The sequence below is a fragment of the Ursus arctos genome, unplaced genomic scaffold (assembly GCF_023065955.2).
Source record: "Ursus arctos isolate Adak ecotype North America unplaced genomic scaffold, UrsArc2.0 scaffold_5, whole genome shotgun sequence".
Lineage (NCBI taxonomy): Eukaryota > Metazoa > Chordata > Mammalia > Carnivora > Ursidae > Ursus > Ursus arctos.
In genome coordinates, this window is record NW_026623067.1 from 70,617,792 (window position 1) to 70,642,368 (window position 24,577).

At 37.7% G+C, this 24,577-nt stretch overlaps 1 long non-coding RNA gene across 9 annotated transcripts in view; it reads left to right on the forward strand.

Annotated features, from left to right (window-relative positions):
- LOC113255120 (uncharacterized) overlaps positions 1 to 24,577 on the forward strand; it is a 132,321-nt gene that overhangs the window by 89,882 nt on the left and 17,862 nt on the right. For 6 of the 9 annotated variants that reach the window (XR_007190506.2, XR_008957594.1, XR_007190507.2 and 3 more), the window contains one exon: positions 7,434 to 11,667. This is a non-coding gene — a long non-coding RNA (uncharacterized LOC113255120). Of the gene's footprint in view, positions 1 to 7,433; positions 11,668 to 12,082; positions 12,173 to 12,965; positions 13,073 to 14,241; positions 18,349 to 24,577 lie in introns of those variants that run through there. The other 3 variants (XR_008957593.1, XR_007190508.2, XR_007190512.2) reach the window with 3 other exon arrangements.

The following is a 24,577-nucleotide window of genomic DNA, read 5'->3' on the forward strand; positions in this document are numbered from 1 at the left end:
TCGGTTTCAGCTGGCTATATATCCCTGGCCTCTGGGTGAGGTTAACTGTGCAAAGGAAAGTCACACTTTCAGAACAGTTAGATATTTTTTCTCACTAAACCACATTCAAGACACTAATTCCATTTCTTTACTGGCTGTAGATAGGTGAATTAGCAAGAAAGCATTCCTGCATTGTCTTCTAGTCTTCAAATGAAGCCTAATTAAAGAAATATATAGTTTTTATTGAGCTGCAAGAAAAAGGGACATGGGGCACAATTAACTTCGCATCAATAATTAAAGCCATAAAATTATTAATGTAGCAAATATTACACATTAATAAGAAATATATTTTGTCACCAACTGCTGCATAAAATCTCTTTCATAATCTATAATCCAAGAGAAAAAATAGAGAAGGAATATACAAGAAACATCACATTGTAGTCGTAAGTTTATTGCTGCTGAAAGTAAGATGTTTGCCATATTTCAATACTACCATTTCAAAGATACAATTGTTCTGAATCAGTAAAAGAAAAAAAAAAGTGAGAAAAAAGGATATAATTGTGATAATAATGGCTTGGATATAGCATGAAGTTTTACTAGGTAGATGAAAATATTTATCAATCTGCCCAATATTTTCCTCTGTCAAAGGACTACCAGTTCAATATGCAGAGACGGAAGGGGCCTCCTCTACCTTTGCCGCACATCTCTTCTCTGGCTGAGCTTAAATCATTCTGCTCCTAGCCTCTTTGGAGAGAGATTTGATGTCAAAGTCAACTTTCTGGTTCATGGATCACCTACTGAGAAAATTCTTTTCTTAGCCATTAGAAGTCTTTTAGAGAGTATTAAGGAATGAGTGTTTATCCACTGCCCCACATCTGCCCATCCTGTCCGTCTTTTATCACAGCCCTATCATCTGCTTCTGCAAGCAGCTATTTACTTGCAGTAATTCATAGGCTTCTACAACATAGGCACCAGTAACAAATATTTAAGGAATAAATGAATAAGGTAGCAAGAGAGTTGTTTTGTCCTTGCACTTATTTGTTGCATGATTTATAAGCATCTCAACCAGATTCTGTTAGTGATCAATATTGAAAAAGTTAGTAAATACCTACTATGAGCAAGTTGTTGGGAAGGTGAAGGAAGTTTTCTGTCTTTTAATCCAGGAGGGAAAAGGTAATATGTAAGTAGATGGTACAAACTGCCACAGAGAGGCACTAAAAAAATGAAATGGGGGGTTCAAAAGTGGAAAGTGAATAGTTAGGTTAAAGAATTAGGAAAGCTTCATGGAAAAAGTGGCATTCAGAATATGTGGTAATAAATGGAAAGGGTTTTAAAGAGGAAAGAGTCTGGGTAGCTTCATGGTGAGATGTGAACGGAAGGAGCAAGAGCAAACGGGGAAAATTTAGCACATGTTTGGGGATAGCATGTGTTCCAACTTGGCTGAAACAATTTTCCAAGAAAGACCTGGCAAATGAGGCTTCATGGGGTGGGTTAGAACTCTGTTGAGGTTGCCTTGGAGTGGTAGCCCTGAGAGGTTAATGATCAAGTTCTGTGCATCATAACTCTCTATGGAATGCTCCATGTTTTCACAGTTGGCATTATGCCAATCTAGTTTTGTGCCCTTTTTTAAGTGATTTGCAGTCCCATCAGCAACTAGTCCTCCTAGGTTGGGTCCTCTGGCTCCAATTTCTTTTGTATCTTTCATGGTCCTTTGGTTATAGGAAATAATAAGTACCAATATTCAGTATGAATTTTTTTAATTTGATTGCTGAATAGTTTGGCCGATCTCAACGCTAAGGTATGCAATTCAGTAAGTTCTATACCTCATCTTAATTTTCTCAAGAGCATTGTGGAGTAAGCGTGCTTATTTTACAACGGATCAAAACAAGGTGCAGAGAGTAAGGTAATTGTTCAGTTTCTTCCAGTGAGACCAGAACCCACATATGCTGATTTCAAATCCTGGGCTCTTTCCTTTGTACTACCTTGTTGTAGTATCTAAAACATGGAAGCTTTAACATTTTATAAGATCAACTGGAAGGAAGGAAAAAAGATGCATTTCTGGGATAAATAGAAGCTGAAGAGAAGCCCTCTTCCCACATAAATCCAAATTTCACTTGGATCCAAGTATTTAGTGTGACCCAGTTAATCTTTTTCGTAGATTTTAATTTTGCCTGTAATTTTTATTATTTTTTTATATTGTATTTTTTTAAATTTTGCCTATATTACACCTCTTCTTAAATTTCCAGTCAAAAGTATAGTAAAATTCTTTTTTTCCCAACAATATTGGGCCATCATAATAATAGTTATTATTTGCCAAGTACCTACTATATGGTAGTCATCACTGGATAGCTGCTTTATGTGCATTATGTTAATTCCTCTTGGAATTCTGCGAGCCCATTTTATAGAGGTGTTGCTGAACTAACTTTCCAATCTGGTTCTGCCTTCAGATTCTGAGGTCTCCCCTTCTGTCTCCATAGCTACTGGTTTCTAGCCAGGAACATGCTTACTGGGTCTATTCTGCTTCTTTCTCAACACATGATTCAGATCTAATCCTATATCTGTAGGCAAGGTCTCCAAGAGTAGTTTCCTTTGTTGCCCATCTTCCAAGTCCCCATTGTGTGCCTGATTCTAGTCTAATTACAGAGAGGTTACTGAGAGACAGGAGGGTAAAATATGCTTTTTATCTTGGAGAGATATCTTTTATCTCCTACACATACTTCAGTTAAATCAAACACAAACAATTAGAAGAGAAGTCAATGGTAATATATAAGAATTATGAATTCTACAAGGTTGGTAGAGGGAGAAAGAAGAAGAGGGTAGAGTTGAGCCTTGAAGATTGGGTAAAATTTGGGTGACTAAGAAGAAGAAATGAGCATTTGGTGGGGATATTAGCACCGTGAGAAAAGGTGCTGGCCTGTGAATGTGTTTGTTTATTGAAACACTTCTGACTCATCTTTGAATTCTCTCTTGGTTCTTCCTAATGACCTATCAGAAAACTGTTTTTGAGCCACTCCACATGGCTATGGTATGGAAAATGGTGTAGCTTGGAGTAAGACTTAATACAGCATAAATGCAGTTTAATGTCAGAAATCAAGCAAAGCGCTGTTAGGCCTAAAGGTACAAGTGATAGTTACGGGCAATCAAGGAGAGACTTTCACCAGACAGTCGTTCTAACCTAAAGCACTAACCTCCATCTGGTTTGGACTACTAATTCAATGTGTGGGTGGAGGTGTGAAACTTAAAATCTTTTGAAGAGAGTAGGGCAGTTTTTAACCTCAAAAGAGTGTGATTTCTGTTGTAAAACTTGAAAAAAATTGTGGTAACACCGCAAACATATACATCACCTCCAATCCGAATCTGGCTTGATCATATGACCACGATTTTTTTTTTCCTGTCCCTGATACAGATACCTTGTGCTAAATCACCTGGGATAAATCTGCTATGAAAATGTTGAATTGCTTCAAAGATTTTCACTGACATTAGGTGGTTTTCTATGAGCAACCAGAGATTGTGGGTTCACTAATTCTAAAAGACCCCCACTCTCGCCCCCTTCTCTAAGCTGCTTGTGGATGGGACCTGTAAGTCCTTCATATTGAGTCATCTCACGTTATTTACTTCAGCATCTAAAGCAGTGCCAGCAGGGTTAGGATTCCAAGTTAGTGCGCATTCAGGGTTGAGAACCATTGATTTAGAGTTTTCGTATTTAAGAAGGTGGATGTAGTGGGTTTTAGTTATGATATAAATATCATAATGGAGAAATCTCATCGAGTGGAACCAATATCAACCCTTTCAGGGAGAATGAGAAATGTTCCCAGTGGGATACCTATTCCATGCTAAAAGGAGAAGGCTTTCAGGAACTGGCCTAAAGACTCTTAAAAAATTAGAACTTGAGTCTTCTGCATCCAGATCCTGTGTCCTTTCTACCAAGTTATTTAATATCTATGATTATGTATGATTTGCTTAAGTATCACAGCCATGGGAGAGATTTTCTTTGTCCAATCCAAAACAGTCTTTCTTTAGCAAATTACCCCATTTTATATTATTTTTAACATAATAATACATATACTATCTGAAATCATAGCAAGTAGTTCCATCAGAGCAGGGACCTTCGCTCTCTTGTTCACGGCTCTATCCACAGCATCTAGAACAGTGATTTGTATATAGTTGTTGAATGAATGAATGAATCAGGGAGAATTTTGCATTCCTACAGATATGTCAATTCCATCATGTGGCCTATGTCTAGATGGAGGTGGAACAGGGACACTTTTAATAGGCTAGGGGGTTTCTCAGAGCAACAGCTGCATTTGAGGCAGAAAATCAATTTCTACCCTGGATGACATTTTCAAAAGAAGTGTATCTGGTAGCATGGAATCTTCTATTTGACAGGGCTTATGTCAAAATACTAGGATGTCTAGATGAGTGGCCCACATTCTGTAGAGAGGGTGTGCCATTCAAAGATGCCCTGAACTGTACCTGCAATGTAGTCCTTGTTCTTTTATTTTTTTAAATTAAAAAAAAATTGTTTAAATTATGTTATGTTAGTTACCATACAGTACTTCACTAGTTTTTGATGTAGTGTTCCATGCTTCATGTTTGCGTATGACACCCAATGCTCATTGCAATATGTAGTCCTTGTTCTAACGTATATCTTTGTCAGCACAAATAAGAGAGTGACCATGGCTTTGTGAGTGTACTTATGTCTAGCAAGAAAATCTGCATACGAATGCATATATGCACAGACATTTTATAAGCTTGGTGGGGAAGAAATATGGGATGCAGATTCCCCAAGTTAGCTAGTATTTATAATAGTTTTGGTAATAGGGTGGAGGATGCCTGTCTGGTATGTTCTCAAATATTTGAAACACAGCCATTGTTTAAGGCTAAAAATCACAATGTGATGGAGACAATATCAGAAAAAAATGTAGACTATTAATCACAACTTATGCAAAACATGTTAAGTAAATGAGCCCAACCACTCGTCATGTACACACCATTGTGCTAAGGAATGCTTTTCCTCATCGTATTCGTTACTGAGGAAAATTATTACCAAAATGGTTTAGCTTATTCATTGCCATGTTTGGAATTAAGCATTTTTAATACTTATCTACTTCCCATTGTCTGCCTGGGACAAGCCCTGTCTTGTCAGTAAAGTACTTAGCTTGAGACCAGAATTAAGATAGGGTCGTCAGAGTCCTGCTGTGAACTCAGAAAGATAAAGACAGGGAAGCTGGCCCCAGCCTAGGAGTCAGGGGTGGTGGGGGAAAAAGGGGTGGGAGGAGGCAGCAGGGGAGGAGAAGGGAGCAAATACGGTTTTATGTGTAGGCAGAGCAAGGTAACTGCTTGTTTTGTGCCATTCGGCAACCTAGGAAAAATTTGTGTTTCTTTCATTCCACTTCCCCTTCTCCCTCCTCATCCAGACACACATACACCTTCCTTAATGAGACAAGACTTTTCTTTCATTACTACAGAAGAGAGTACTGCAGGTAGAAGAAAATTATTGATTGATGTCCTCATACATTTGGAAATAACTGGTAATGAATCTTTTCCTGAGCTGGAAAACGAAGGGAGTTAATAAATTTGGGGCTTCTACTGTGTACCCAGTTCTGTCTTAGAAAAATTAAATATACCTTTGAAGTTTCATTTAATATAAAATTTAAATGAGAGCTTGGGAGGTAGATGATCTCAGGCTCTTGAGATTAGGTAGGCAATAGGAAACCCTCCAAAATGGGAGGCCAGCTTTTTCGCAGACAAAATATGTCCACTTCAGAATTTTCCTTGGGGCTGGATTTTTTTCCAAATGAGGAGCACAGGATAAAAAAGTGCATAGGTTTCTATCTCTGACTCCAATGTGAGTTTATAGTTTAAAAACATTTTAAAAAACTGAAACTAAAACTGTTAAAAATAAAATAATAAGAGTATGTCATCAATAAGTTAATGACTATTGCAATTATAAATTAGTAGAGGTGGCTTCTTTTGACCTGCCCCAGATGTCGTGTCAATTGATTAAATGTTCTGAGACAAGGAAATGGAAAAAGACAACTTTATTATAATGCTTCAGGCAGGGAATATTTTTATTTTGCTATTAGGAGCACATCCACATGTCAATGACCAATTCCATTTGGAAAAAAGCCACTTTTTGGGCTATGTACAATTAGGGAAGATCTCCAAGGTGAATCTTGGGTCTGAGCTAACCACCTCTGTTATTTTTAGTTGACATTAGGAATCATAAAAGATAGCATTGGGAGGCTTTATTTTGACTCAGGGCAAAAGAGATGTTGGTTCCATCTCTCATAGGTGTCATGGGCTGGCATGGTCCTGCTGGGCTGGCGTTCTCGGTAGACAGTGCTGGGAGCCTGCTCTGCACTGGGTCTCCACACTTCCGCAGATGGGGAATAAATTGGAGAAGGTGTCAGGGAACTAGCAGATTTTCAGCTGCATTCTCCTGCTAGCCATTCTGCGTGTGCCAGGGATGCTGTCTTCTTACGGGTGATTTGGCAGCCAGGGACCTGCCTTCTGGGACAGCTGTTTGAGCCTCAGCTTCTCTGTGGTGATGGGGTGACTCGGAGAGGAAAAAGGATTATTTTCCTAGAAAAATGTCTTGCTTTAAAAAATAATAGCACCTACTTCATAACCTCTAGATTGGAGATAAGAAACCCTGGATGAAAGAGAGGTGTCTGTGATATCTGGGAATAGCTGATGACAAACTAAAACTGACCACCTGCCTGGAACGTGATCAGCTGTACAAAACCTGGTTGTCTGGCAGGCAGCACTACATCCCGAATCACTAGAAAAAGGGTCTGTTGAATGGACCTATAGGGGCCTAATCTCACATCTCATAGCCTGTTAAGTCAGGAATTTGTTACAGGGTCTAAACACCTTTGCAATGGTCCATGGCTCTGTCCCTTCAAGAAATAGGCAGCACTTTGTTTTTGTCCCCAGGGTCCATGATTAATGTAATATTTAGCACATCTCTTTCAGGTCAAGCCATCATCTTTCTCTGAGCTTCTCCTCTGGATTTCTATTCTAGTTGTTTCTTATTTTTATTATTTTCTCTATTTTCACCTTTTTCTTATTATAACATGTCCCTTTTGAAATGTGGAAGATCTAAATAAAGCATAATATTTAAGAGTATTTATAATGCTGGTCATGGGAAAGAAGTAGAGAAAGTCATGACTTTTGAATTTTCTACTCTTTAAAATACAGACTAATTCACTGCCAATTTTAGTGAACAAATTTATTACTGGATCATACAACTAGGATGATTTATTCTCACTTATATTAACAGACTTGGAAACCAAGGACATCACTCATTCACAAATACATTATGTCCCAGACATTGTTTTGATTCTGGAATGGGAATATGATGGTCCTTACTGTCTTAGAGTTCATGGCTAATGGGGGATGTGAATGCTAACCAGGCAGTTACAACCCTGTTGTGTTTGTTTTTGTGATAGGAGGAAGAATAGGATGGTAAGAAGGCGTATAGAAGGGATGCCAGTGGTCAAGAGAGCCTTTCCGGAAGAAGCGTTAACCGAACGTGAGGCCGTCAAGAACTCATCTAGAGATCAATGGATACAAGAGATGTAGCTGATATGATAGTGTATATACAGTCATCCAATTCTGCCCCCACAATGTCTGCCATATTTTGTTATAACTTTAAAATAGGAACAGCAGTAAGACACCAAGTGATAAGAGACAATCTGACTTTCTGGGTCTCACCTACATTAAATTCTGCCCTTTAAAAAATTATGTTTGGATATTTGCTATTTCATCTTATTTATAATTTTGAAAAACATTATCACTTGTAACTCATTACAACAGCTGTGTTGTTCTTTTAGGGATAAATCAGTTTCTTTTCAAGAAATACTTAGGATGGTTTATAAACAATTTGCTATTACTTTTATTATTATTTGTGCTAGTATGAAGAATCCTTAGGAGATCTTTGAAAAATTATTTTCATCTAGAGATAACAGTGTAGAAGAGTAAATTGTTTGGCGAAGCATTTGAAGCATATGGGCAGAGATACAAGTATTTACTGCATTTATAAGTTTCGTTATGACTCTATAAAATGCAGCATCATTTGTCAGTAAATCAAAGCTTATAAAAGTGGCAATTGTAAATGCAGTTGGTTGCAATATCAAGAGAATGGGGATTAAGAGTGTAACTGAAATTCCTTTTATGATAAATTATCTAGCTCCTGGCTACCGTGTATGAGCTCTATTAACTGCCTATAAATTGTTCATCATAAAATCTAGTTCATTCTTGTTAATTAGGCCAAAGCTTTTATGAAGATTTTTTTTCTCCTCTCTGTGAAAGCCTAGGCTGACAGGAGAGTAGCTGCATGAGAATACTGAGGAAGAAAGGGCCCTTCTGCTAACCATGATGCTATGTTCCTTAAAAACTGATAATTAAAAGAGAAATTCCTGAATCAAGATTACTTTGGCTTTTTAAGAGGGAAAATGGAATCATTCTATTGTAGTCACAGAAACAGGTTAAATACAGCCACAATAATTGCATCTTCTATCTTCAAATTCTCTCAATCAATAATATGCAAGAAAGACAGTGTATGTATAAAGAGGACTAGATATACCCATTAGAAATGATTAATACCAAGCAAGTTCCAGAAAGACAAATAGACATATCAATTTTTTTCTGGCACATCATTCCACATCATTTTATTATGCATTTTTTTCCCCATGAAATTGAACTTTTATGCAGAATTATCTTTGAAGAAATCTTGTATTTGTTGCTCACCTCCAATTTTTTTTTCTGTTGTATTTTGCTTTTCTGGTGGTGATCACGTAAGTGATCAACTGGCAGTGAATGTTATGTTTATATTATCTCATATTTTGCATTGCTAACTGGCTCCCTTGATACCATTTAAGGTGCATCCCTAATCAGCTCTCACGTTTCACACTTGCAATCTCTGGATTTTATGAAGAGTAGACACGCCGTGCCCCAGTTCCGGACGCCAAAGTGGTTGTGACTTCAGGAAGTCCCAATAGTCAGAGCCACAGGCTGAGTCAAGCTGTGTGATTGCTCCCCTGAGATGTAGTTAGCAAGCCTCTCTGACAGAGGCCAGAGGCAAGGAATAGTCAAAGACTAGAAAAGTCGAGTCTGTTTGCACACATTCCTATGCTTAACACCCATTACGGTGCAATTAAGAATGGTCAGAAGCACTATTATATTTGGAAACCCCAAATAACAGCACAGATTGGGGGGGAGGGGGAAAATCAGTTCAAACCAAGGAAAAGTAGTTTTTATATATTTAAAAAAATAGGATTTTTGCTTAAGTTACTGTTTTCCCTTATAAATATTAACGTTAGTTAAAGAAATTGTAGAACGATTAGGTAAAGTATGTTTCATTTCTGTGATCTTATGGACACATTGGGTTTGTCTCACTCCTTTGCAATTCACAGGACCCTAACTTTATATTTTAACCTGGTCCAGCTTCAGGGTGATGTTGGTGGCTCCACAAGACTGTGATGCAGGTAAGAGCTCATATAAGTTCATTCTAAATTAGATGTTCAGGAAGACAACGCAGTTCTTTGCACTGAATAATAATAGTAAGGGCTCTGCTAGGGGCTTTCTTGGATGGACTGTGGTTTGAATCAGTAACTTTAATACTAGGCTACAGTAATGCCCCAGGGACCTTCCCAGTAAATGCCTTGGGGGGAATAAACTGCAACAGGCTCAAACAGTCTTTTTTTAATCTTCCTGATAATTATAGAGAGATTGCTTAAGCTCTGCCTAACTCAGTTTTAATTGAAATAATTATTTTTTTCCTTTTCGAAAGACTGAAAAGAGAAGCCTTTAAACATAGCAGTTATTTTAATGAATTTTTAAAAGACTCTTTCCTAAAAACAAACAGAAAACCATTTAGTTTTTATCATCACCTTTTTATTATCACCACCACCATCATTATTATCAAATGTTGAATTATGGTGCATGGATAGTGGTCTCAGTTTTCACTGGATAATTGGACTCTTTTCTAAGCCTGTCTTTAAAGCTTTGAGTAGGCAAATAGAAGTTAATATGTATTTGGTTTGAGAAGAGAAAACTTATGGACTGAGTGTTTGTGTCCCTCCCCTGCCCCCAACTTTTATAACTCATACATTGAAGCCCTAACTGCCCCCACCCTGCATATGATGGTATTAGGAGGTGGGGCCTTTGGAATATAATTTGGTTTAGATAAGGTCATAGGGATGGAGCTTCCATGATGGGATTAGCATCCTTATAAAAAGAGGAAGAGACGCCAGAGCTTCCTCTCTTGGCCATGTGAGGATACAGCAAGGTAGCAGCCTTCTGCAAGCCAGGAAGACGGCCCTCACCAAGAGCCCAATCTGGGGGTACTTTGATATTGGACTTCCCAACCTCCGGAACTGTGATAAATAACTGTCTGTTGTTTAAGTGACCCAGTCTGTGGTATTTTGTTATAGTAGCCTGAGCTGACTAATACACTTAGCTTATGACAAAAGCTCTTCCAACCATAGGACCATAGTGTGGCAATGATGCAAATGTGGAAAGGACAAGAGCCTGGGCAGGTAGGGAAAGAGGAATTGTGGAGAAGGCACCAATGTTTTTTTAACCATTTTATTCCCCAAATTGCCCATACTACTTAGTCTCTTTCTCTCTCTCCCCTCTCTCTCTCTGGTTGTTTTGTTTTGTTTTGTTTAATACTGGAACTAACCCAGGGCCTCACCTAAATGCAAGGGGCCTGGGAAATGGACTCCCTGGTTCCAGCCACTTTCTGGAAGCAACTCTGTGCTATAGATGGAGCACACATCTTTGGTGGACAGCTGACGGTCTGTGGCACAACATTTTGTATGTTACTTTAAGCTGAGAAAATGGTTTTTACAGCTATATACTCTTTGCATTCTAAGGCCACTCGAAGTTATGAGCCAAATTTTTTTTTTTGAGCCAGATTTTTTAATGCCTAAACATTCAGTCAATTCAATCGACCAGCCAATTAATTGAATAGAGGCAACCCACTTGGTTGTTTGACTGAATTTACAATTGTTTTGCTGAATGGAATGTTTACTTTGGTATAAAGAGTTTGCGCAGTAGTCCTATATAGATGTAATCACATTGCAGCTGGTGTAAAATTTGTCTTTGTCACCATATTTATTTTTCTAGACACTGTCACCTTCTTTAATTTACTTTCCCGAATTCCTTGTAGAATGCTCCATTGTCCTAGGTTATTCAGAATGATTCTTTCAGAGCTTAGCTGAGAATATAAGGACCAGGTTTGTCTCAGCATCTTTTCAACACAAGCTAGTTTGCATGTTTTATTTTTGCTCTGAATACCAGATGAGGTCAATCCTACAGATCTGTTTTAAAAAGATGTCTTATAATACTGTGTTAACGGTCAGACTATTAATTATTTTGAAAAGTTGTCTTTAAAAACCAATTATATTTTAAAAGATGTCTTTACTACAGATTTCTAAAGGAAATTTTAAAATTTTATCTCTACTTTATTTCTTAGGCTTTCAATCTGTATTTTTCTAACTTAGATTTTAGGGTGTTATCTCAGGCTTACATTAATGCCTAGCAATATGCTTTTATAAAGCCAGACTCAATTTGGCAAACGTCTCTACTGTTAGAGAAATTTGGAGTTGAACATCTAACATTGATTATGCACTTATATTTAAAATGCAGGAATTCAATAAAATGATCCATTGACAAATACAATGAGTGCCTTTTCTGTAAAGGTTGCACAAAGAAGTGAGTAACTATCTACAAGGAATTTACACTCTGGGCTTAATCATAGCATCTGGCACAGCAGAATTTGGTAGAGAGGACAGGACATATGTAAAAAATGTTAACTAGCAATCAGACGTAGCCCATGATAAGAGCCTTATGGGTGGGGTGGGAAATCAGATGTTTAGGAGATTGGAGGAGAGAGGCATCAAGGTCTGAAGCAGCTGAGAAGGAAGCATAGATGACATGAGTCTGTAGGATGGATCCAAAGGGAGGATGTTGTTTAGAGAAGTTGAGAGATAAGTAGATGGACATCTCGAAAAGAGCTACATATAAACCAAATTGTATAACCTGGAATCCATATAATGTTTTTAAGTAACAGAGAATAGATTTTTTTCTACAGGAAACCGAGGGTTATTTGAAAATGGAAGTAGTTTACACATTGGAAAGATAGGTTGCTACCAGACTGTGGAGAGCTCTAAATGTCAATTTGGTAAGTGTGGCCTTTATTTTACATTCATCAGGAAACTACTGGACATTTTGAAATGATCAATTTATTGATAAGCACCTTGGATCCTAGATTTGTCATCAGCTTCAAATTTATCTCCCAAGCCAGTATTTTGGGAAGTTATAATTTAACGTCCAATGATGGTCGGTCATTCCCTGGAGTCCAACTTCTGTTTCATTTCCAACGTACAGAGGAGAGTAGAAAGGAACTGCTACATGGAGATTGCTCTCTTCTACTTTATCAAGACAGAATGGTGTACATTCACTTTTTCTTTTAGGAGCATGTGTTCCAAGAAGAAGCAGAGTCCTATTATAGAATTGAAATCAAGGCATGTCAGGAGTATACAGATGTCTCTCCTCTGAACTTTGAAGGAGATTATTTGCTGCTAACACAAAAATGAGACTGCTCACGAATCATTAGCTTTAAAACAATGACCTCAACATTGTAAGGTACTCTGCCTGTTGGACAAACACAAAAAGAATTGATTCTGGCATAGCTCTTGCCTAAAGAGCATCACTGAATAACTACCTGCGGAGCTTGTTAGACTTCTGAGTTATATGTATGGTTTACAATTGCAGCCATGTGGCAAATGCAACGAGTTGACCATATTAATAGTGAGTTTATCTACACCATCTGCTGTCATATTGACATCTACTTTCTTCAACATAACACCCTATTTATGTTCTGTTATTTCTTCTTTTCCTTCTTCATTTCAAATCATCCCCACTGATATCCGCACTATTTCATGACATCAAAAAAAAAAAAAAAAAAAAAAAAGGAGGCTTTCAGTGAAGGAGTGGTGGATGGCAGGAATAAGTGGTCAAAGGACTCAGTAAAGTCATAATTCATGGATCCAGAAAACTGTGTAAAAACGTGAGTCTTCAGGTAAGAAAGTATTTGGAGGAAGCATGAAAGAAAAATGAGGGTTTAATTTAGGATTAACAAAAGAATCAAAGAAAACGGCTGACAGGAGAGAGGAGAATGAGGACCATACGTGTATGGGGTAATAGCAGAGCAGTTCATGGAGATTAAGATGATATTAATGTGATCCTTAGAAAGATACTTCAAATTTTTGGCAATACATTCCAACAGCAGTAATTCCAAGTAGCTTCTGAAATCAGGAGCCAACAGGTGAGGTTTCCTTTAACTTCAACTCTTGAATTGCAGTCAAGATTCACTTGTATAAGTCCCATTTTTTGATGTTTTAGTTTGTTTCCAAAGCACTGATCCAGTTCATTTTTTCACTTATACTCGCAAGGTAGTTGTGAGTTAGCTTCTCAGCAAATCTCCTGGCACCCAACTCTTAGCTAATTCCATTAGAAAACACTGACTTTGTGTGTGGAAGGTGAAAAAACATTCTATTAAATGGTTGCTAGATTTTTAGAACTATAGCTAAAGTTCAGGAAAAGCTTGGCGTTCCAAAGAATAGAAAGATAAAGAAAAGAGCAAATGTATATATTCAGTCTAAGTCAACAGAATCAACCTGGGCATTATTCGAGCATTTGTTCCCTGAAGCCATGGATCACTGATGCAGAAATAGACACTCACCTCTGACAAAGAAAAAGCATGGATACTGGCATGGGAGGACATGGTTCCTTTTCTTTCAATCCCAGATCAAATTTAAACCTGTGATTTTGGAGCTTACTCATCAGAGGAGAAATATCATGAGCTATTTGCTCTCTCTGCTGTAACACAGCTCTGGCAAGCCTGGAAGTTGTGTTGAGATCGTCAAATCTATAGTCAAGGACCATCTTTGTGAATCATGAAACCATATGCCACTGGTTGTCTGAATTGGAAAAAAAACAAAAAAACAAAAAAAAAAAACCCCAAAAAACAAAAACCCCAAACGAAAAACCCAACTCTACACCGATGAAACCAGTGATGTGCTTAGACGGTGCCAAGGGCCATTTGACCATCTTACACCTTCTCAATCTATGCATTTAAAAAATTTGTTGCTACTGCTTGAACCATGTAAAATACCAGAACTCCTGTAGTGCTAACAAGGAATAAAGATCTTACACCAGATGGTGCCTCTTGTCTCCATCTATCTCTAGCCCAAACAATCTGCCAGAGTTTTGAAGAAAAATACGATGTGATCATGTTGCAAAGTATATGAAGAAACAGTATGAAAAGTAATCTGGCTCAAGCAATGGAATCCAGAAAGAAGGAGATTATTATGACTCTGAGCCTATGGATGAGAGGGTATTGTTATCCCTGAATTTTAATGCTTAAGACAAATGGTATACCCAGGCATAGCTGGAAGGTGAGTGTCTCACTGAAATGTCTCTTTGCATCTCTGCAACATATTGACATCAGTGAATATGGTCGAAATTTCAGAAATTCATCTGGATATTTTTCTTATATAACACAAAATGAACAGTTTGACTTTTATAAAACTTACTAGATATAAAGGGAGAGTGCACAGAAGAACTTTATTATTTAACATTTTTTTTCTATATTGCCTTTCAGTACTGAATTTGGTCATCTTAGTGACAAGAACTTCGATACAGTTTTTATGTCCCTTTTGTAAAATAGTGTTAAAATTCTCTTTAATAAGTTTGGATGGGATTTTTGTTTGTTCGTTTGTTTTTGGTCATTTTTCTGCTTCTCTCTAAGACTTTTGTGGCCACAGCATTTTCAAGTATCCTCCTGTGCTTTCATACTTTGATGAAGGTATTGGTACCTCTTTGCCATAAAATCTTTGACAATTTTATCTAACACAGGATTCTAAAGTGTTTTATGATCAGAGGATATTTAGTGGGAGAGAAAGAAGCTTTTCAGGTATTTTCTAGATGCAACTCATCTGGACAGACAGTTGAGTTTTAGGTTGACTTTCGGTGCTTGGACTGGAGTGGTGTAAATGGTGAGCCTAGAAAATAATGATGATTTGATAGAATGTAGCTCACTGGTGCTGTCAGAGTATGGTCTGCACACTGATTCTGATCAGCAAATGTAAAGGTCTCTCATGAGACAAATACAGAAATAGAGAGTCAGCATTTAGAAACTTCTACAGCACCCTGACATAGCTGGGGCCTCTAAGCATGTGATCACTTTTCCAGAAGTTCATTTTGTTTTAGCTTATCAAAGTATCAGTCCATGATGGGTTGGAGGAAATAAAAACCATGTTCACTAACTGTGTTCAGACAGTTTAAGAGGCATCCCTTTAGAGTCCATAATTCCATAATTTTATGTAAGATGAATTGCAACAGAGACAATGGATCCCCCTATGAAGAGGAGGTTATAGCAATAATCTAGTTATGCATTAACCATCACTCAGAGCTTTAATGATAGCTGTGAAAGGACAGGAACGAACACAACTTACTCAGGAGAGGGATGGGATGCAGTCCTGAATTGAATGGGCCACGTAACAAGGAGACATGTGCAGTCCCAAGCCTGGTATCAGCCTGGATGGTGTTGCTGCCAGTTCACATAAGATAGCCTCATTGGATAAAGAGCTTCAAAAACACTAGGAATTCTGGCTTTTCAATTTTGAGTTGGTGCTGGCAAAATATCTATTTAGAAATGTGCGGTGAACCAGGAAAAACTGTGGACCTCAACTGAAGAGTTCAATATCAGAAATTTAGAACAGATGGGAAATTCTTCCTGATAGTTGTACTTAGGAAAGGAAGTTCCCCTCTTCACATTTCTGATGTTTGAAATAACACCAATGCAACTTTTCTTCTTTTCCTTTCAAGGTAGAATGTTATACGTGGAAGTGGTTGAAGGACATGTGCTCAGAACACTCCTGCCTATGCAGGATGTGTTGGCATGTTGCAAACACTTGAAAAATGCCAGAGCTTGGTTAGCCCATTAAAAAAGTAACAAAGCCTACTTAATGATGATGTATCGAACTGATATTTTAAATAAAACTTTTTTGGAGTATTTCATATTTGAATTTCATCAAAGAAATAAAAAATGAGTAGTGATTAAATCTTTTCAGGTTATCTCCATAAAAACTTTTCTTTTTTCCCCCTTTAATCTCTTAATAGAGTTGTAATAATGTTTTTAGTGCTAACAATAGTATCATTATGATTTCTGATTCCTAATTGTACTATTATTAGTGATATTGTTAATTTTATTTTAAACTTTTTGTCAGTTTATAGGATTTTTACGGACTGTGAAAATGATCCATATGGACAAGTGTTTATACTGTTGCTTCTATGGAAATCCTAGTACAGAATTATGGCTAAGGGAAAGGGTGGCAACTCATCTCATTCACAACACAAACACCCACCCATCTCCACACACACCTATAAACAGGCATAACTACCAAATGGTCTCTTTTGACTCCTTGGTGCAGGTAGTAAAGAAAATGTTGGGACTTGGGGGAAGATTCATCTCTGTAGGTCTAGGAGACTCTGGCATTCGCCCAAAATATAGTGTGGATTGTTTGTTTTTTGGGTATATCTCATTGATGTGTTAGCTTCACAGCTGGAAAGAAGTCCTTTTCATTTTATCTTCTACCGTCAAATACCTAACCCATTCCCATTTTAGCCCTGCTGCCAACGAAGAGGGACAGTTCCACAATTCCATCCCTCTGCGGGAATGAAGAGTAGAATGATATGTCTCCCTGAGCTGTGGGAAGTATGTTGCTTGCTGGGTGTATACCCAGCCTTGCACAAATGGCGGAGGCCAAGACAATGTACGCTAAGTAATCTCCCTTAGCTCCTGAATGTGTAGAAAACATGTAGGCAAAATAATAATTTGTGTTTTATTTTTTCCCCTCTTCTTTCTTGACCATCCTAAAATTTCACATTGCCTCTCCTTTTCACGTCTTTGTGTTCTTGCCTCTGTATGGGCATCATTTGATGGGCAAAGAGTGCCTGCTTACACATTGCACGTCATTTGGGCTGTCGTCTCGTGTGCAGGGTAGTTCAGTGTGATTGCATCTCTATTCAGCTACTGACAGAAGTGGCAATGTTGCAGACAGGGATATTTGCTATTGAAACAAACAAAGCGTGTGGTGTTATAGATTTGTATGCAAAACCTTCACAACAAAACTAAGTAGCTATTTACTTTAAATATGCCAATTAACTGTTACTAATGTACAGTGCAATTCTAGGTTAAGGATGATTGATAGTAACACGCAGTGAAATGTTCTTAAACTACAGTCAGGAAATGTAAATGTACAAAATGGAAAGAACCAGCAGCTGACAGCACTAGTTACATGTTTCAAAACAACACTTTCAAATTGTTCCTTTATTGTTCTTTCATCCTTTCTCTATGCTGCACTTCTACGGCCTGCTAGCCAACACTATACCAAGAAAGTTTCGGAAAAGAGAAAACGTTTTAGTACAAAGTAAACATCATGGGCTTAATCTCATTTGGTTCACTCAGGCAGAACTCTTAGGAACCACAGTGGGAGTTTTGCTTGACTGAAGAGAATAGTATTGTCTCTTTTAAATGTCTGACATTGAATCTGTTGCTATTACAAAACTAATTAAAAGGAGAGATGACTTCTCCGTTAGTTGCTATGCCTGTCTCCACAGATACTCACTTCTTCATTTGCTCTAGACCAGCACTATCCAAAAGAAATACAAAGAAAGCTACAGGTGCTAGCCACATATATGTTTTAAAAATTTTCTAGAACTAAACTTAAGAAGTAAAAAGAAACAGATGACATTAATTTTAATAACATTTTATTGAACCCAATATTTCCAGACTATTAACATTTTAACACAGAATCAATATAAAATATGAATAAGGTATTTTTGCATTCTTTTCTCCATACTAGGTCTTTGAAACTTGGTGTGCATTCGGTGTATATAGCTTTAGTCAATTCAGTAGAACCACATCTTGAGGTTTTGGTAGCCTTCCTTGGCCAGAGTGTACTGTATGGGATAGCACAGCTCTGTACACCACTGTTTAAGGAGCAGTCTAGTGTCTGTAATTAAAATGATTACTTTGGACAGTCAGAAAAAGCTGGCTGTGCATCCCATATCAACACAATGATGCAATTGCTATTCAATTCTGTCAATCACTGTGAAAGGCTGCCCTGTTGGGGAAAGATTAGTTACATTCATAAACTCAGTCAGCTGATAGATGATTTTATAAAGCTACCTGGCTGTTAAATGCTACAATATTTGTGCCAGGGATACCATATAAATATTCTTATAGTGAAATCCCAAAAGATAAAAAGCAAATTACTTAAAAAATAAAAATATGTCAAGGGTCTTTTGATATGCATCATTTAAATGCCAGTGGAACATTTTCATGAGGCATTTCTTCACAACAGTAAAAGTTGGGTGTGTCTTGTTAGAAAAACAATAAGTGCAGATATTGTTGAGTGAACCTGCTAAGAAGGAAAATTGGATCTACTTAAACTCCAGTTAACCATTTATTAACACTAACCATAAACTAAAAAACATAATGCAAACATGATTAGGCAGAAATTGAACCTCAAACAAGGGAGGTGATAATAAAAGAGGAGCTTTTGGGGGGAAAATACAATTTTTTGTATTTCTGGATGCAACACACTGGTAAAAACAAATGACCAGAATAATAACACAGTTACGTCATGCATGTCCAGGTTTAGGGAAGACATTTATGTGAGGAGAAACCTCCAAAACAAACCATAATGAAATAAGTGTTTTAATTAAGGTAGTTATCAGAAGTACTGAGATATTCTGTAAGTGTGGTGTCTTTAAAGAATCATGGAGAATTGTGGAAAGGCACCCATTTCCACCCCTCTCCTGCTTTGCTCTGCACCCCCATCACCACTGGCTGCATTTTCCAGATTTCTGTGTCAGCTGACTCTCTAGTGGGTTCAGCCAGTGAGAAACCCAGTGGAAAAGTAAAGGGCTGGGGGAACGGGCAAACCAGGTTATTTTCCCTCTTTCTCTGTGCCTCAGGGGATATTTCTAGCAATGTCTCAAGTAGTGTCTTCTCTATAGCTGCAACTCCTGCTCTACACTCCTGTCACAGTTTGATCATCCTCTAGGTGACCCTAACCCCTGGCCCTGGTATCACAGGCTCTTGCTTTTTCTTCTCTAGCCTAGAAGTCCTGGTGACTTCCTGCTTCCTTGCTTGCTTGCTTTTTTAAAAAAATTTTTTTAGTGTTATGTTAGTCACTATACAGTACATTATTAGTTTTTGATGTAGTGTTCCATGATTCATTGTTTACTTCCTGCTATTTCTAATCTCTGGGTTGTCTCACCACTCCCTGTTCAATGAGCCTTTCTGCATCTGTGTAACCAATTCTCCGTATTAAATCCATTCCCTTCCACTGTTTTAAATACTTAGAGACCCATCCTCCCCCAGTTGAATTGTGACTGATACAGAATGAAATATAGATCCTGGAAACAAAAATGTGCCAATTGCCAAATGAATTATTAAGCAGATTGCATATGTGCACCCGAAAGTAGGCAGTGATCACTAAGAGCCAACATGAGTTTCTTAGCAGCAATCATGACCAATTCACTTTGCTTATTTAATTGGTGGTTAAAGAAATACTGGCATTAGTACACAAGTAGTGCCTTTGAAGTGATCTCTCATGATGTCCTTATGGTTAATAGACACATGTGTGCTGGATGATACAGATTTAGTCAGGTTTATAGGCTGTACTGGAAAATACCTAGAGGGAACCATGGCTGCTTTTCAATATTTGAAGAGGGATTAGATTAAATCTTTGAAACACTAGAGGCTAGAGCCAGGATCAATGTTTGAAGTTCAGGGAATCTGATTTTGGCTCAGTAAATGGAAGTGCATTCTAAGAATTAGACTTCTTCAGAAATGGAACAGGCACTCTGTGAGGAAAATGATTTCTGTCCCTAGTGGTATCCAGAGAGATTTTACCAGATTTTTTTTTAAAGGGATCCTTGCATTAAACTTGAAATATATTATTCTTTAAGTCTCCTCCAACTCTGAAAGCTGAAGAACTTATGGATATGGTCATCCATGCTTGGTACTAGCATGGCTCCAAATGCAATTTTGTCATTTGATGATACTTCAGAAGGAGTACCAAAACTTGCAGTGCCTCTGGCTTATCATTTTTAATATGAATGGTCCTCGACCTGGTGAAAGACAATTAAACAAATTTCCTGGTTTGTAGAAGCACAAATATACAGTTTTTTAGTTCAGGGATAAAATGTTTTTCTCTCATTTTGAGGAAATCAGCTTGTAAAGGAAGTGAATAGGATGTAAAATCAGCATGTAAAGGCAGCATAAAGCATACGCAAATACTACATAAACATCAATGGATGTATTTAGAATATAAAGAGATGCATACAAGAAATTTTGAACGTTTAATGAGGAATGATATCAGTCTTGTGTAGGTTAGTTGTCAGGACAAAACTCGACTTCCTAAGAACGTTTTTGTAGAAGATGAAAATTTTAGCAGGTATTTTTATCACCTGCTATGACAGAAAACAGTTGAACTTCAGCTATAATCAATCAATCAATCAATCAATCAATCATTCAACAAGTTTTCATCAAGCACCTGCTACATGTTTAGCATCAGAGATAGCCAAGGGCAAAATTTTTAAGAAGGAGGAGTTGTTTTCTTGTCTCTTTTACTCTGTTCTTGCCCACTGCATGATGTCAAGCATTTGAAAGATTTCCAATGACCTCTAGGTCTCTGAGAAAATATTTTGCAATAAGACAAAATATATCCTAAGTAACATTACTTGTTGAATAGAGATATGAATGAGTGAATCCATGCATTCACTTCTGTTAAGAGGATTTTGTTCCCTTGTTTCTGATGAACGTCTTTTGAGTACTTGTTATAAACAAAGCACTGAATGAATTACATACTCTTCCCACTTTCAAAAGTTTCCAGGATCATGATGATAAACCCATGCGTACAGAGCTAACTGGAATACAGCATAAGTACTGTGCTATGGTAACACAGAGGGCGTGATTAATTTATTAACTCTGCTGCATTGGGGGTTGGGCAAGAGGAAGGAGCTGATGTGGGAGAAGCTTCATAGAAGGGACAACATATAAACTGAGACCAAGAAAAAATACCTCTTTCTGCAGAGATGAGTCAGGGGAAGAATTCTATAAGCAGCAAAAAGAGTTTACATGGAGACTTAAAGTTACTTGCTTTTTAACAGCTCTTCGGTTTTCACTGGCATTAACCAGGGTCAAAGCACCATTATGGGAATTTAGGGAGATACTGTCTCTAATAGACTCTTCATGGAAAGCTCTTATTCTTCAGTGTAGGGCCAGCCTGGTCCATTATTCTGCTATATACTAACATATTATATTAATAGTGCCTAATAATTACTCTTAGTGGCCTGATAAATTCAAAGAATAATGCACATTGAGTTTTCAGGTTTGAAAAAAATATTTAATTTAAGCCTTAAGCATTAATTCTTCCTTCCTTCCTTTATTTTTTTTTTTTTAAGATTTTATTTATTTATTTGACAGAGAGGGAGAGACAGCCAGTGAGAGAGGGAACACAGGCAGGGCGAGTGGGAGAGGAAGAAGCAGCCTCCCAGCAGAGGAGCCCGATGTGGGGCTTGATCCCAGGACTCTGGGATCATGCCCTGAGCCGAAGGCAGACGCTTAACGACTGAGTCACCCAGGCGCCCCTAATTCTTCCTTTCAAAATCAAACATCTGCTAGCTCATTTTCCAGCAAGCAAGGTATTCACTTTGTAGAAGTAAACTCATCTACAGCATGACACACAATAATATTAATGTACTACGAACAAGATTTTTTTCTTTAAAACATGTATTTATAACTGTATGGTTTCCTAACATTTTGATCCTTTCGCACCTGCCAACTCTTATGGCGGCTCATAAAACAAGGGCACCTCCCTCATCTCTAGATTTGCCTTTCCTCTTTGGGGCAGAAGCATTGAAAAGAAGAACTTTCAGGCCAAAAGAAACAAGGTCAAGAGGCTGGACACTCAGTAGATTTGCTACCAAAAAATCTACTTGGAGGATTAAACTGCAGGAGCTATAGCCTGAAGAATTTCTGTAATAAACCGGAAACAGTCACTAAAAGGAAACATTTAGAAAAAGATTAGTTTCAGCTAGGAAGGTGCTTTAGTCAGAATTTTCCTAGGATTATGAAATTTGCAATTAATTTACACCAAGTTTTGATTTAGCTCTTAATTTTACTAGTCAAAATCTTGTTATGCTTTGGGTCTACTGATTTTTCCATTCCAGAGTGAATGCCACTTTTAAGGGGTGGTTTAAAAACCAATAATTTAATCCACATTCTGCTAAAACTTTTCGTATAAGTGCTTTACTCAGAAGTATTTTTTCTTTCTTAAAAAATCTGATTTTAATTGCCAAACTCATTTTTAAAAATCAATTCAATGAAAAAAATTATATGGTTTCTATTGCTTTTTTTTTTTTCTTTCTTTCTTAAACCCAAGGGAAAACATGGATGAACAACAATAGAAAAGCACTCCGTGTAGAGTCTTCTTTAATGTCTCCTTTTGGTGGTGTATGAAATCAAAACCAAATTGTTTGAACCAGCAAGAAGGCTTAGTTTGAATTATCCAGAGTGCTTGTGTTTTGCCATTGTTTCTTGTGATGATTTTATTTTGTTCCTCTGGTATGAACCACCATATTAACATATGCTAAGTAAGGGACAATTTTTAAATATACGTGTTTTGGTTACTAAATCTGCCTCTACTTTTGTCTGTGTCAAAAATTATTCTGGAGTTTCTAGTAAGAATGCTTAAGACAAGATGAGTAGAGGAAGCCACTAAAAGGGGCCTAAATGAGATGAACAGGAGTTTATTTGGTAAATAAAGGCCATAATTTATGATTCTGCTCTTTAGGGGAGAATGTAATGTTTTCTCATTTGAATACTTTATGATGAAAACGTATTTGGACAATTTAATTTGTAATGCAGTCAAATGGGTTGGCTCTTAGAACTAACTGAAATCATCTGTCATATGGTCACTACCAGTAAATGATCAGAAGAAATGGAACGATTCAGAATCCTTCACTGTTGGGGTTAATGTAGAGCATACAATCAGCCATAATACCTGGCTCGCTAAAAACGTTAACACCGAAGCCCAGGCCGCTGAGGGCAGGGAAGGTTTCAGAGCAGGGCGAAGGCCTTTGGAATGCACAGGAGAGTTGCCTTGCCTGAAGCTTTCTTTTTTTTTTTTTTAAAGATTTTTTTTTTTAATTTTTTTTATTACATTATGTTAGTCACCATACAGTACATCCCTGGTTTCTGATGCAAGGTTCGATGATTCATTAGTTGCGTATAACACCCAGTGCACCATGCAATATGTGCCCTCCTTACCTGAAGCTTTCTTGGCTCAAACAGCCGCCCTGTGATCAAAGAGACATAGGCATTGTCCCTTAAACTATGTTTAGCAGAACTGGTAGAACACGCAGATTAGCATATCGTATAGTTCCATAAACAGATCCTCCCAGTTTCAGTAAAACCCCTTGTCACACTTCCTGTGCTTGAGAAACCATGGTAAGGATGTGTGATTATGCTGAAGGACCAATAACAGCGGGAGCGAAGAAGAGCAAAGGGTCTCTGAGCGTTGACCCACTTGCGTTCTCCTCCCTTTCACGGCAAAATTGGGAGTAATCTTTCATCGTTGGTACAGGGATTGCTGGCCATTCCCAGCACTTCACTGTAGAGTGTTTTCAAGGAGAGGTTTCTTTCCAACATTGGGAGTATTACTTAACACCTTTTTAGTTATAATAATAGCGATCCATGTCAAACTAGCTTAATTAAAACATAAAAATTTATTGTAGGGATACTTCACATAACATGAGAGCAGAAGATACAATAACTGGGGCTCAAGATAGGCTGTAACTAGGAGTCCAGATGGGAGTTCTTGCTCTCTCCCACTCTCACTCCGCAAGGCCTGATTCTCTGGTTCTAGGTGCACCTCTGTTTCCGTCTTCTCTCTGCCTCTCCTGTCCCATGGCTCCCAAATTTACATGTCCTCTGTTTAGCAAAGTTGTCCTCAGAACAGATTTGCAGGAAAGAAAATCAGATTGACTTTGGTTTAGGATCAGTGTTGACCCCTAGTTACACAGAAGAGGGCATCTCATGTACACATGTAGTTGCCAGGTTTTCATCTCCAAGGGAAGCAGGGGAATGTTGACTTCTAGAAGAGAAGATATAATAAGTGGCGGACCTCTTAAAGATAACGCATTAAAAATAGAATCAATTGAATTCTCTTAAAGGCACACACACACAGATATAGCCTATAGTTTTTCTGTAACTACAATGTACTCACTGAAACTTTACAGTGTAAGACATTTTGAAATATTTTGGCAGCAATACATTTTAGGAAATTTGGTACAGAGGGGTAACATATATTGGGGAAAGAAGAAAAATTTTGATTCGAGTTTAATTTTTGGTCCCTACATGTAATAAGGGAGATGTGGGTAATCATTTCACCTCCACAATCTCAGTTGGCATGCCTGTGAATTGCGGAGAACGATACCTACCTCA